The sequence below is a fragment of the Numenius arquata genome, chromosome 6 (genome assembly GCF_964106895.1).
Source record: "Numenius arquata chromosome 6, bNumArq3.hap1.1, whole genome shotgun sequence".
NCBI classification, from domain to species: domain Eukaryota; kingdom Metazoa; phylum Chordata; class Aves; order Charadriiformes; family Scolopacidae; genus Numenius; species Numenius arquata.
This window is the reverse complement of record NC_133581.1, coordinates 7941343-7955798: the sequence shown is the minus strand read 5'-3', so window position 1 is coordinate 7955798 and position 14456 is coordinate 7941343. Positions and strand designations below refer to the sequence as shown.

General features: G+C 41.4%; 1 protein-coding gene across 1 annotated transcript in view; it reads right to left on the bottom strand.

Annotated features, from left to right (window-relative positions):
- BEGAIN (brain enriched guanylate kinase associated) overlaps window positions 1-14456 on the bottom strand; it is a 149997-nt gene that overhangs the window by 98875 nt on the left and 36666 nt on the right. The gene's annotated exons all lie outside the window — the stretch shown is intronic.

Genomic DNA, 14456 nt, shown 5'->3' with positions numbered 1-14456 from the left:
AATGAGTAGCACTGGTTTTGTGGTGATTATTTATACTTGGGGACAAGCTGGGGACAAATTAAGGACAAGTTGGTATATCTGTATCTTTCCTCATAAGGGGTCTATGCTACCATGTTGTGGAGAGGAAACAGTGATGGGGAGAAAAACAGTCACAAATCAGTTTTGAAATCATTTGTGAAACAGGGAAGAAGCAAGCAGTACCATAAGCGTTTTGATTTTGCTGAGGGATGTTCTGCTTTGGAACTTGTCCCTGCTCCTCGGCTGAATGAAACTACTCATTTCAGAAGTGGTTATTCTGCTCCTGGAGCAAGAACTTCATTCTCTTGCTCTACGTTCTCTGCCTTCTTTGCCTTAAAGTAATAACTTGCATGTCTGTCTTGGTTTTGACAGAAGCCCCTCAAAGAACTTGAAGAAGTCACTTAACCATTCTCAGTCTCACCTTTAAGAAGGCAATAACGCTTGCAGGAGCCACAGAGGGTTTCTGAGACTTGGTTGACATCTAGAAGCGCAAATGTTCCTTTGTTGGCCAAACAAACCTACACAGTGCAGAGGCAGAAAGTAATGATTTCAGATTTCTCTCTCTCTGCTATGCTTCTGCACTTTGTTCAAGGAAGGGTAGGCAAAAAAGACATGCTTTATATTTCCTTTACATTACAACTCCAGTACGTTTACAATTTTAATGCTTTACATGCTGATCTAGTGTTTTGGGGTTTTTTTAATGTGACTGATACTCAAGCAATTTAATGATTACTTGCATAATTCTCATTATGCAGTTAGCAATGTATCTACCTTTACAGTGCAGATAATGCTATACAGCTGATGAAGCTCCAGAATCACTAGTAACTTGACCTTCCTGTCTGATTCATGCTTATGAATCTAATAATAAATAATCACATGTGGAAGAGTCAATAGAGAAATAATGTAACACACTTCTTTTAGTACCCTAATTCAGCAGAATAAACCATGACAAGCATTTCAGTAATTTACTATAGTAAGTGCTCTCAGCAGCTTCTGTATTTCAGCTGTTTGGTGCTCCAGCATGAAGATAATTATCTTGGTAATTAGTTATATTGTTATTTAATAGTCCCAAGACAATATTCTATTTTTTGAAGGAACCGGCCTTTCCTTCTATATCTTCCTCCCCCATTACAAAAAATGTTTATCTATGAATCTTTCCCCTTGTCGAATCTTCTTCTTTTTTTTTTCCCTTTTTTCTGTTTACTACTTTCTCCAAAAAGATCCCAGTTATTGAAAGACAGCTTCTGCTTAGCAGCTGCATCGATGGAGCCACAGGAGACTCCCTCTTCTTGCGTCTCTGAGAAAGCCACGGGAACCACTCCTGAACAAGCAGGGCTGGCAAGGGAGCTCAGGTGAGGGGAGAGCAGCCGCCGGCAGCGCTGCAGACTGAGACCACAGAACTGCCCTCTAAAACCTGGGTGTCTCCTCAACAGATAAAGTGAAAAGATTGATGAAGTGGACTGGCATTCAGGACAATAGTGAACATCAGTCTCTGAAGTTTGATGAAAATTAGTCTGTGTTACAGTTGCATTACCTTAGGCAGTGAGTTTTCGACTGGAGTAACAGTGGTGAAAAACAACAGTCTGAGGGAAAAAAACAGGATGAGGAAGAATGAACTACTTCCTGGGAGGACTCGAGCTTAGGTAACTTAAATAAGTGGTTAATCTCCCAAAAATTGCTGGATTGGGAAATGTCTGAGGTCTGCAGAATGTCAGCTCTAGTCACCATTTGGGGAGGGGAAGAGGTGGAGCTGCTGATGGAGCACAAAGGAGAATCCCTCCAGAAGGTGAAGGGGTGGCAACACCTGAGGAAAAGACATAAGGCTAGGGAGAGGTGGGGGAAAAGGCTGGAGACTTGAATTTGAGTGTAGGTGGTTATGAAATCAATAAAAAGACACTTCCCCCGGCATCACCCTCGCTCTCAAAGTGATTTTTATTCCTCGTTTAAAAGGAACAGACTGTCGTCTCTTTTTTGGGTTTTTTTTTCTTTTTTTTTCCTGTCTCACATCACTCCCTCTGTGGTATTATTTCTTACAGCCTTAGCAGGAAACAGCTTGTTTGCATATACCTCTTATAATAAACAACATAGCTTCCAGTTTATTTAACGCTTCCAGACTTTGTGCTTTCTGAGTACTGGCCTTCTTGCAGTTGTCCCTTCAAACAATGCCGGTTCTAAGAAGCCAAGATTTTCTCTAACTTTTTGACTGTACAGAAGATGATCTATTTTTCTGGTTTTTTTGTTTTTTTTTTTAAAAAATCACTTAGTGACTCAAACTCCACAAAGTACCATTCCTACTTCTCACCAGCTGGTGGTCCATATGCCGCTGCATCTCTACTCTTGTAAATACAAGTTTGAAGTCATCCTCACAGTTCAGACTTTTGGTGGTTAATATGGCAATATGTTAAAATGTCAAATGATGCAGAGTGAGTGAGTCAGGGGGGTGAAAAAACCCCAACAGTATTCTGCAGATTTATAAAATGTTCCTTCTAAGGGGCTCCCAGTGGTTTGCAGATGTCAGGGGATTTGTGCAAGCCTGACAGGGTCAGCACAGGCCTGAGATTTGGGATCCACAGCATCTTGAGAGAAGCATCTGTGAGAGGCAGTGGCTCCCAGCTTCTCAATGTTGTCTACCAACATGTTTAAGCTCTAAATTAGGAACAAAAAATACAGTTTGGCACCTTGCCCATGAAAGATTGCCAGCTTCTAGCTGAAACTCTTCATTACTCTAGAAAGGGTGCTAAGTGTTCCCGTGAGGAGATGGAAGTTTGTGATTTGTACAGTGCTCAAAAAAAAAAAAAGGGGGGCAAGGAAAAAAGAAGACAATCCTTTGAACCTTGACAGTGCTTCTGAGAGAGTCCTAAAGAGTCCTAATGTTTGTGGCTGTAACCCATGTCTGTAGAGCAAGACTGTCAGATCCTTCAAAGCTTTAGACCTTAGTCCGTGTTTTCAACTCGGTAATGGCAGCACCTTCATCACCTGCACTTCAAGCAGATGTACAATCTCTGACCTGTTATACTTCCTCTTTCCATTGCATAATTGCCCTTAATTTCAGCAATCAGGGCATGACTCCGCAAGCCAGTGCCCTAATTTCTAGTGCTGAAGAAAATAGTCAGGGTAAGAATAGAAAATATAACTAATATCTTTCTGTACAAGAGCTTCCTCTAGTAAAGGGACAACAGTTTTTGTTGATTTTACTGATTCTGCTGTTAAAAAGAATGCCTGCTGCCATTGTGAAAGTTGCAGTTAACTAGTCTCCAGTTCACTGGCTCATAGTAAAGTTGTAAGGAAAGAAGTTCTAAGTGGATTTGGGAAACCTTGAGTAGCTCAGTAGCTTTGTGCCATGAATCCATGCTGTAGGTGTACGCCAGCTGTGGTTCCAGTTAATGCAGACTTGTAGCAGGCAACATTCTAGATATGGGTGACAGTCGGATCATGTGAATGTTTTGTTCTTCACATGAATGCAAAAAAGTATAAATAACATTACCTTTCACATAAAAGAATATGTGTCTTTCTGATTCCATTAATGTCTCTGCAAAATTGTAGTTAACAGTTTTCAGCTTCTGTGTGGTCTGTGCAAACCAATACATAATGTAACTAATCTATGCATAATGAGGTAGATAACACTCAAAAAGGAGCTGTAGTTCTGGGAAAAACTGGAGTCCTCCAAGGATGCAGCAATGGATTCATTCAGTTACTTAGAATTCAGCATGCAACCATATCTATGCCTATTTATATCTTAAGATGCTTTCCCGATGTTGTGTATATAGAGATGATGAATAAGGAGATGGGATGGTCTAGAAATCCAGGCTGGCAATTTAATCGGAAACGTCTGCTCTGCGTGCCATGATAATTAGGGGTTCAATGCTATAGGAAACTTAAGATGAAAATCCTGATAAACTTTGTTTTTACTGTGCGGTAGGATTTGGAGAGCTCTTCAGGGGATGGAGATGAGAATGCAAAGCAACTGCAAAACCACAGAAGAGTAGTCCAGTCTACATTGAATTACCAGCAAAATATTCATTAGAATTTTACTATCAAAACTGTAAATGAAATTTTCCATGTTCCTTGAATCCAAGTAACATGTAGCTGTTGTCGTTTATTTGCTACATGTTCCTAGGTTATAATAAAAGTTGTTTTCCACAATGGACCATGGGAGGGTTTTCACTGCCTTAAAAAAAGAAGTGCTTTTAGATGAGAAAAATGTTCTTCAAAGCAAAGTATATTAAGCAAAACTGGCTAGGTTAGCATTGTTTCTCTCAAATGGCTCCAAGTGCACTGTGTGCTGGAATTAATGGGACATCTCTCTCAGAGGTTTTTGTCTTTTACATTTAGATGATATTCAGTCCTGGTTTGTAAAGAAAACCCTCTAGAAGCTCACAGCATGTGAAACCCGTCACTTCTAGTAACTGAATCTACCAAGGAAAGCAGGTTGAAGTCTACAGTTACTGTAAATATCTGCATCAGCAGCTTTTTCAAGGTGGAGAAAAAAAAAATATGTTCCTGTTGTCAGGAGTTTCCTGTTATCTGGAACTATTTGCATCATATACAGTAGACAAGACAGCTTTACTCCTCTAAACTGGCATTTGTTAGCAGACGACCTGTTTAGTGCTATAACTTCTTGTACTTTTAATTTCTCAGAAAAAAAATTTTCATTACTTTTTTGTTGTGATTTCTCTTGTGGATTGAGGAGGGAAGGGGGGAGGGAAGTTGCTCTGTTAACAAACAGTATAGGTCAGCTAAATTTGGCCAGAAGAAACTCATGTCAGTTGTCTCTACCTATGACTCATTTCTTCCCTCTCCTGCCCATATGCTCTGTTGCCAGAGCTACCTCTTGACTTGTAAAAAGGGATAATTAACCTTCCTCACAGAAAAGCCAAGACTCTTGAATTTGGTCGTTCCTTCACATGGGACTGGGTAGAACTGTGTACCTCTTAGAGCTTTCCTGTTCTTGGTTCCTCCAGTAATGAAAGAGTTAAATAGAGAACATTTGATATAAAGACAAGGCACAAACTGGCTGCATCTTCTGAAGAAATAAAACAAGACCAAAGAAACAAGAAAACATGCTTCAGGAGGCTCCACAACTGGCAATATCATTTTAGTAGGTGGTCTCTGGCACCTACTACGATAGCTCCAGCTGCAGGGCAAGGGGACCACTTTTCCTTCCACAAGTGGGAAAATAGAAGCAAACTGAATGAAGGGACTTTCTATCTCTTTACACCCCTCTGCTTGCCCCCAAACTTGCCAGATATCTAGGGGCTCCAGAGCAAATACTGGCATTAACTGGACTGTCCTAGGCAATGTGAGCTGAAAATCTCCTCAGGAGTCTTCCTGTCATGCTCATGGCACTTGGTGGCATTGTTGCAGTAAGGACAGGGACAAGGCAGGAAGATTTTGTTCTTCGTAAAGGCTTGTGAGGGGTCAGAAATGAAGTGGAACTGGCGAGGCTGAGATTTGGCAGGGTCACGCTGCTGATGTGGGTTGAGAAACCAGGCGCTTCTGTGTGTGACTGCCTGGCACTGTTTGCGAGGCTGCAAGGAGATGGCAGAGTTGGGGTACTTGGGCCAGCTGCTCTGCAGATTTGGACAAAAATAAGCCAGGTCAGTCATGCACCCCTTTTAGCAAGAGCCTGTCTGTGAATCAGCACTGGAAAGGGTAGGACTGAAGGCCTATTTGGACTTGTGTAAAAACTTCTTGCTCTGTTTTTTTTGACTAGGAATATCAAATTTTCCAATGTGTTGGGCTATGGTATTGCTTTCCAAGTAATTTACTTAAATGTCATTGCTGGTCTGTCTTTCACCACTCTACTTGCATTGCTTTGGGCTACTTTGCTGGGTTTCTTATTTTGAACTTATTTTTGACTCACTTAATCTTTCACTCTTTAATTGTCGGTCTCTCATCAATCTAAATCAGAATGCAAATACAAATAAAAACATCATTGCTATTCATCAGCTGAGAGTCAAAGCTGAATGTACAATTCATTTTCAGTTCAAACAGAGCTGTTTCAGTGCTATAGATTGTTTGTATGCAGTCTAAAAATCTTTATTTCTTTATAGAAAGCAGCACTTTCCTCATCATGAAGGATATGCCTCTGTCTGTGAATATACTTTGTTACCAGTCCCCTGTTGAGTTGTTAAGAATATTGGGTAGAGCTGCAAAACATTTATTCTTCAGTCACTCATGGATCTGCATTAAGTCTTGGAATATATTTAGTACATGTTGGTCTGGACTGTTTCCAATTAACTCCCTGGAAATACTACTTCCTTGTTACAGCATAGAGACTGGATTCATATGAAGAGGAAATAATATCTCAAAGGGCAAGGGACCCAGCAGTTACAAACTTAGTTAAATATGCGTATGCAAAGTCATTTGCCATGCATTTAGTGCTACTTAAATGTCATTTCAAGTACCTACATCTGTAGGACTTCTTGGCAGTAAGACCAATTATACAGATATATAGACAATCTCTTTTTCCATCTGTAGACTACTCTGTACAGGCGAAGCATTGAAAACTGTTAATTTGTGCAGTACCTTGGTTAAGCCAACATCCCTGAGTTAAATAGCAGCTCAAAGATTTAACACTTCTTAAACAGAAATGCACAGAAAAGAGGAGTGCTGATTGCTTATCTCTTTAAATTGCCTACTCCAAGAATGAGCTCTTGGGGGATGGTGAGGGAAAAGATTAAGTTGCCATTCATTCCTGGGAATTCCAGTATAGCTCTTGGAAGGCCTTAAAAATAGAGCAGCTCCTTAAACTGATCCTCTTGTCTAAATGGCAGTTACAGCTAACAGAAACATAAAATGAGCTCATTTGTTTGACCTGATTTGTACAGAAACTTCAAAGTTAAGGCCCTTTGCTCTGACATGGATATGAGACTTGGTCTTGTTGAACAGAGGGCAGCAATTTGGAGCTGTTGAGTCATGAAAGCTTCTTGTGAACATGAGGGTCTTTGTAGCACAGCAGGGACTCCCTGAAGAACTCAATGGCTTCCAGAAAACAGTTTGAAGCTCTTCTTTTTTTTCTCGGACACCCCCCTTCTCTTTCTCCTCCTTCTTTTAAAGATGGGCAAAATGAAGGTGCATTGGTCAAAATTTGCATTTTGTTATGAGTAGCTGAAACGGCACTGATGTAGTCATGAGGTCCTAGTACATCACATCCGTCACTCAGCTACTGCTTTGCCAAAAGTATTGCTCTCAAATACTATTTGCCCCCCTAGATGCAAGTCTGCTGCCTGATGCGTGTGTATGTTCTCTCACACACAGCTTCTGTTATGGTTTTGCTAACATGAGGACAGTTGGGCAAGCTCAGGATGAACACTAGATTTCTCAATGCTTTTCAGAGCTTTGCAAATGCGTATATGGAGAAAGTCATGCTCTAAGAGGCAATATACATGCATGTGACGTGGAGGCCCTTTTTACCCCAGTATAAACATTAGTACAAGACAGGCAATGAGCAGTGACACTGTGCACTGTTCAATGAAGTGGATCTTGTTACTCCTGGAAGAGTTGAGTAAGAGGAGTTGTGCAGTTCACATGAGCAGTAGGATAGTCACATGCATCAGAGAAATCCAGTAAGGAGCTACAGGCACTTATCATCCTGCTATCCCGCTTGAGGGCTCTGTAAATTATACAACCCTCATATTCATGAATTCCAAAAAGCATGATTATAGCTCACTATCTGCTGCCTATTTTTCAGAACATTGTACTTCATGCTAAGCTGGCTCTAGGTCATCATTAAAACATTAAGACAATTCAACCCCTTCAATTTTTTTTTATGTGAAAAGCTTAATAGTTTTGATCTATCTCAGATGCTTTTGATTTTTAAAGAACATTGAATCAAATGTGGTGATAGAGAGTTTTTATTTGAATGCATTCTAAAGTCACTTGTGCGTAAATCAAAGAATTGATTGGTAAATTAAATTGCCTAAGCCATGCCAGCAGCAGCGGAACTGGCAATTGCAAAAGCCTGTAAAAAAGTGTTGCAGACAACTTATCTCCTTCCTTTCATCAGTCTGTGCACTGTAGTAGCAGCAACCATTCAAATTGTACTTGATTTCACCACAGAGCACACTCAAGTGTGGTTCACAAACTATACTGCCCTTGAAACATCTGGGGTTTGCAGCTTGGAACCTCTTATACTCTTCAGCTTATTAAGATTGTTTTGTTACTGCTGCAGTCACTGCACAGTTTGCTTTGTAAGTCGCTGCTTTTACTGTTCAGCACACATCCCTCGATAGCTTTGGTCAGAAAGCTTACATAAACCAGAGTCTAGTTGCTGTTAGCAATACAGGGGATGCAGACAGCATCCGATTTTCCCACCTTTTAATTTTCTGACCATCAAGCATCGTTGCATCTTCTTGGGGGGGGGTGGGGGGGGAGGGGGGAAGTCCAACAGAAATCCAACAAAAAAAACATCTGTTCTGGAAGCTCCTCACTGTGCTACAAAGTTTTTGAACTTACCACAAACACTACGAAAAATGGACCTTTTTTTTTTTTTCCCTTTCCTTAAATATTTGTCCAAAATTCTCCCTCCCCCTTTTTTCCTGAGCAGCTTATGGTATTGCTCAGTGATGCACTTTGCCTTGCAAGAAAGGGGTAGGCAGAGCATTATCTGTAGGCTTGGTATCACCTAGGTCCAGCCTCTTCCCCATGACTCACTGCAGCTCCCAGTTGATGGCATGGCTCATCTCCTCCTACCTACCTCCTTGGTCTCTTCAGATGTTTGTTCAGCTCCCACTTGTCCCTGCAGGCCACTTTACATAGCTATACCTGGTTTCACTCAACTTGAATCTATTCTACTTTCTGTTCCTGTCACCTTTCTGTTCCTGTCACATTTCCTGTTTGCTGGATACTTTTATTCCACCAAATATTTACCTAGAGCTAAAAGATATAACACAACACTTGTTACAGGAGGTGACTGGAGATGATTCCTTCCATACAGGCATCCCTTCCTTTTAGATCATTCTTCCAAGCAGCAGACAGCAGTTGAGGCACAGGGTTGTAGGACAACATAACAGTAACCCTATTGCTTCACTTATGTAGTGCTAATTTGACTGACTAGCACAGGTAACAGTAATAGTGGAAATGAAGAGGGATGAAGTTCAGTAGAAGCTACACAAGTGTACTGTGCCCCTGGCAGCATTAATAAAATTCCCAGATGTGCGAGTGTAGGTAGATCAGCATGGCTCTGTGCCCCAGATGATCCCAGTTCCAAGTCTATAGCTCCCCTGGGGAGCTGTGAATACCCCTGTGAATATATCCTTGTGTGTCCATTGCTCCTGTTGCTATGGTTGGCCAACCACCAAACTTCAGGCTGCATGTAGTCCCTCGGGGGGAGAGAGGTGCGGTTTAGCTGTGCTGCAGTCACACCTTGGATGGCAGCATGAACAAACCAGATGTGCCGAAAACAGCACTGCAGGGCTGTCACTGCTACTGGGACTGCCTGGGAGATGAAAACATCTTGCAGAGCAGAGAAAAATGAAAACCTGCGTTACCTATTTGAATATAAGTAGGCAGCTCTCTTTTCCTTTTCCTATTTTTCCTCCCTCTTTCAAAATGGACCCAGTATTCCCTCAGCTGGGTGACTTTTCTACTATAACCTCTAATGACCCCTCTAAACTCACGGCCCTTTCACACCAGCATTTCCCTGTGCTCTGTTGCTTCTGAGCTTGCCCTGTGCCATCTCTTCGCCTGTCTCCTCAGCTGTGGTTTGAAGTCCCAGCATCAGCTCGAGCCCGCAGCCACTGCCGAGCAGATGCTGGAGCTGCTGCTTGCACAACAATGCTGCTGTCCTGTGGCATTGTACCTCTGTGCAAGGCAGTGGTTCCCAGCACAGCAGCTGTGGATGTGAAGCAAGACCTAGGGTAAAGTAAACCGTGTTTGGTGGTTAACTTTCCGGAAACAAAAAAAATGCTCTCCTGATGTTCAAGTAACTACAGTAAAATTAATGTAGATACAGGCTGACAGAAGGAAAAAGGGCAAGGTGGGGATGGCAGGAAATTGCACTGTGTTCATTAGCATATGAAGAGGGCTATATTTATACCAAGTGCAAGGAAGCGGTATGATCTAGTGGGCATTTAGGAAGGTATTCACATTTTCACTTCTACTGCAGAAGCTCTTCCCTAGGACTGCACATGCCTCTGACATTGCTTTTGAAGAGACTGATATTCCTTCTTTACCACAGATGAACTCAAACATGCTTGAGAAAAGTCCAAGTCTGAAAATTCAAGAGACTTGGACTGAGCTGCTGACTTACTACCAGCTCTGTGTGCAAAATAAATCACTTCACTTTCATATGCTCAGAAACAAGGACCACAATGAAATAAAGATGTTGCCTCACAGGTTCCTTGAGACATGGATCACTTTCATCAGAGATCCTTGGATGATTAGTATAGTGCCACTACTGATGCTACCAAAATAAAGTAATCCTCAGATGGGGAATACCATGGTTACACTGCAAAGTAGGAAGTCAGCCTTCTTACAGGCACTAATTATGTGAGCCTGGCAGTTGATGGTGGTGATGATATGTCCTGTTTTATGTACTTTTAGATACACAGCTCAGCTGATTGTGGATCCTGAAGCTTAGAACTAAGAATATTGATTTATAGAGTTTCTGAATTGTCACTGAAATTATAGGAGTGTATTTAAAAAAAAGAAAAAGCTTTTATTGAATTATATCTGTCTCTTTGGCATTTCCTGTGGAGTGAGATACTCTTCAGTGTAAGAAACACTGAGAATCTGGTCAATATTTGTGAACAAAAATATATTTGGAGGTCTCTTATGCCAAAACTTACAACATTTTCACTTGAAAGGTTGAATGTTATAACCTGTATTTCAAGTAGGATTAAATGGAAGCAAAGGAAAAGTTACCAGGAGTTTATACAGCAGTTGCGGTGGAACTGGTCTTTCGTTTGCACATCTAGCAATGCTATGGATTCAATCTGACTTAAAGGAGCAGTTTCCAGAGTACCAGAATGTAATTTTGTGTGCCAGCCACCACAGATCTGCAAGGCCTCAGACTTGGAAGGCATGTGCTTCTCTTGTGCGCCAAAGATAGCACAAGAGTCAAAATAAGATAGTATAGGTATATTTGAAATTTACTTTACTTAACTAAGATTTTAAGTCCTTTTTTATAGACATGAAGAAGAACCAGATCTAAAAAACTGTATTTAAATGGTTGTAGTCAGAAGTAATTAATGTTTAAAGTGACTGTATAACCATACACAGCCAACCTACAAAAGTGCAGATCCTCAAGAGGTTTGCGATTAGTAGTTCGCCTTACTTCCTGCCTAATATATTGGTACCTTGAGATGTTATAAACACTATGTACTGCTAGGAATTGTTCACGCTGTGAAGGCTTCATTGCAGTAACTGATTCGCCTAGTCAAAGTTTTAGCACAAAATAGCATGTTTCCACTTCTAGAGGAAGTCAGGAAGTCATCCCTGTGTCAGGCTAAATACTGATAACCTCCCACCTCTACTTCTTACTGCTCCTTCCACCTGTAATGCTGTCATGGCAAGACCCTGCTGAGAAGGACAGGATGTGACATTGCAGGTCACAATCGCTCCTTGGTCTGCAAGGGGAACTATTACTGCGTTATGTGAGATGAATTGCCTCTTTCCAGCTAGAGTGAGTGAAGGAATGTAATGCCGAGAGGTGTGTTAGTTCTCTGCACTGCTGCTTGTGCTATCCTGGCTCAGTGAATTCAGGGCTTCACTGGATCAATTCTGTAGGCTCCTTCATTTGCATCCCTGTCTGAATGGGCCTGGCCACCCCATTCCTTGAGCATGCCCCAGATGCACTGGACTGGAGAATGGGCAAAGCTCACTCAAAGGCTTCCAGAGCTGCCTTTTTAAAATGTTTGGCCCCATGAGTTCCCAAGGACTATCATTGTGGAGCAGCTCCACTGAAAAGTGTGATTCTCTGCACCTATTCTTCATATTTACGAGGCTTTCTTAGCTTGAAGTGCACTGTGGAATGCAAACATGGATTTCTCTAACCCTGAGGGTTCTCAGCCTGGTTATCCTGTGGGTATCCACCTTGCTCCTCTTCTCCTGTTTCTCCAACAAGGCTTTAGTTTGTTTCCCTTTTGCTCATCCCAGACCCCCTTCCTCTCCCTGTTGTGCAGGAGCCTTGTACCCTCTGTGCACCCCAGCTCTGCAGCTGGCATGGGCTCACCCTCTAGTTCTCGGGCCAGCACCCTCCCAGCTGATGGCACATCCTCAGCTGGTTGCAAAAAGAGAGTGGGGAAGGAGATGGGTTCAGGGGATAGGGCAGAAGAAATTCAAGCATCATGTGGGAATGGCTTCTCCTGTGATGTTACACTGGTTTCTACACGTAACAAAAAATTCCTCTTTCCTCCTGGCCTGCCCTTTTCCCACTTGTTTCTTTCTTCCTTCCCCTGGCTTCAGGCTATCTCTCTTCATGGCCTTTCTGAAACCACTGTGCTTAAAAGACAAGGCAAACTGTTTTTCACCTGGGTGCCAGACTTGGATAGGTTTAGGAAAAACCTAATTCTCTCAGGGCTGTGGGTTCACCAGTATTTAAAATAATGACTCCAGAACGCGTTACTATTTCCTTAAACTGCTGAGGGTTCTGTCAGTTCGCATCCAAAATGATGACTATTGAGAGGGAGCCTGGAAAAGTTCAGGACGGAGCAGCACAGCTCCTGCTCCGTGTCCTGCCGGAGCTCCCCCAGCCCAGCTCGCTGCTCTGCTTAGGAGCCCAGGAAGCCTTTGCACTGGCCTTGCACCTGCTTGGGTGATGGAGATGAATGTCCTACAGAAGCAACTTTTATACACAAGAATTGTAAACAGAAAATTTAATTAACAAACTCCTGACACAGGCTGACCCTTCTCTTGTTGGAGTTAATAGCTAAACTCCCTCTGCCTTCAGCAGGGCACTATGGGCTTTTCCATCTATAGAGTGCTCGAGAACTGAGGAAAGGACTCCTGCACGCCTGACAGCTGCAAAACTAGGGTGCTAGGAAAATGGAGCTTTATGCTTGTTTACTCTTGTCATAAAAAATTCTTTCTCTTTCAATACATTCCTGAGCTCATTCTCCTGGGCTCTGCAGCCCATTATTGAAAATGTGGCAGGAGCCTGTCTACTAAAACCAGAGGCCAAGGCATGCTCAGGAAAGTATTACAAGTATCGTATTGCATTTGTGCCCATATGCTTATCAAGCAAACATGTAAATATATATCTGCTTGCATCTTCTGACAGAGTTATTCATTACATGAGTGTGCATATAACATAGATGACCTTGTTTGGAATTTTTACTAAATGCAGGACCACATACTGAGGTGCTTTCTCAGTCGTTACTCAGGAAAAACTCACAGCTTTAACATTATAGTGCTTATATACATGCAAAACCATAATACATCACACAACATTTTTCTTTCAGCTCAAAAATTATAATACTTTCATTGTCACGAGACACCACAAAAATGTACAACTGAAGCATATTATAAATAAATTCTATTAGAAACTTTCGGACATGCATCTTCAAGTCCACTGTAAGAGACTTAATCTCTTCCTTCTCAAATGAAAAACAAGATTTTGTTTCCAGCCCAGAATTCATTAAACACTCGGTAAAATCTCTGTTCTTTCACATTTGCCACTTCTTCCCCAGTTATTTCCAGAATTTTAGAACTTTTCTGCATTTCTAATAACTCAGGATAGCCATTCCAAACTCTAAAAAGTTGTGCTTGGACAATTGCTGTCACTAACCAAACTGAGTCACCAGGTTCGGAGAAGGAATTTGGGCTTGTCCGATAAAACCAAATAAGAGCACGGCCAATGTTTTGGGTTGTTAAAATAAAATCCATAAAGTATCTAAAGGGTAGTAAAAAGTTCAGCTTTTACCTATCACTTTGATAATGCCTGGGGATTCTATTAACAGAGAGGATTTGAATTTTTTTTAATTTATTTTTAAAAAAGGGCTAGAATGCTTTCTTCTTTCTTTTTCTTTCTTAACAGCATACACAAAAGCAATATCCCCCAAAGCAGACTTGCACTCGGACATGAGATGAAAAACTTATGTTTATAAAAGCCATCTCCTTTTGCTTAAAGCAGAGAGATGTGCTGAGAAACTGGTACAGTATGACAACATTTTAAACACAGAGGAGACAAGATTTATCTGGCTGGTATACAATATAAAACAAAAATCGAACACCAATGTTACAGCATTATATTGAAACAAACCACAGTAATTAGATGCTTTGAAGTCAAGCCTATATTTTCTTCAGCTTTTTCATGAATTATTGATCCACTTTCCTCATTAAATGGAATGGCAGGCTCTTGCAGTAAATGGACAAGTGACTACAACATTTATATAATCAAATATCCTCTGCATCTGGCAATAAAACATGTTTGTGAGTAAAACATCCCTTCTGAATTGACATCCCTGCAAAATAGATTACTAGAATAACCACATTCC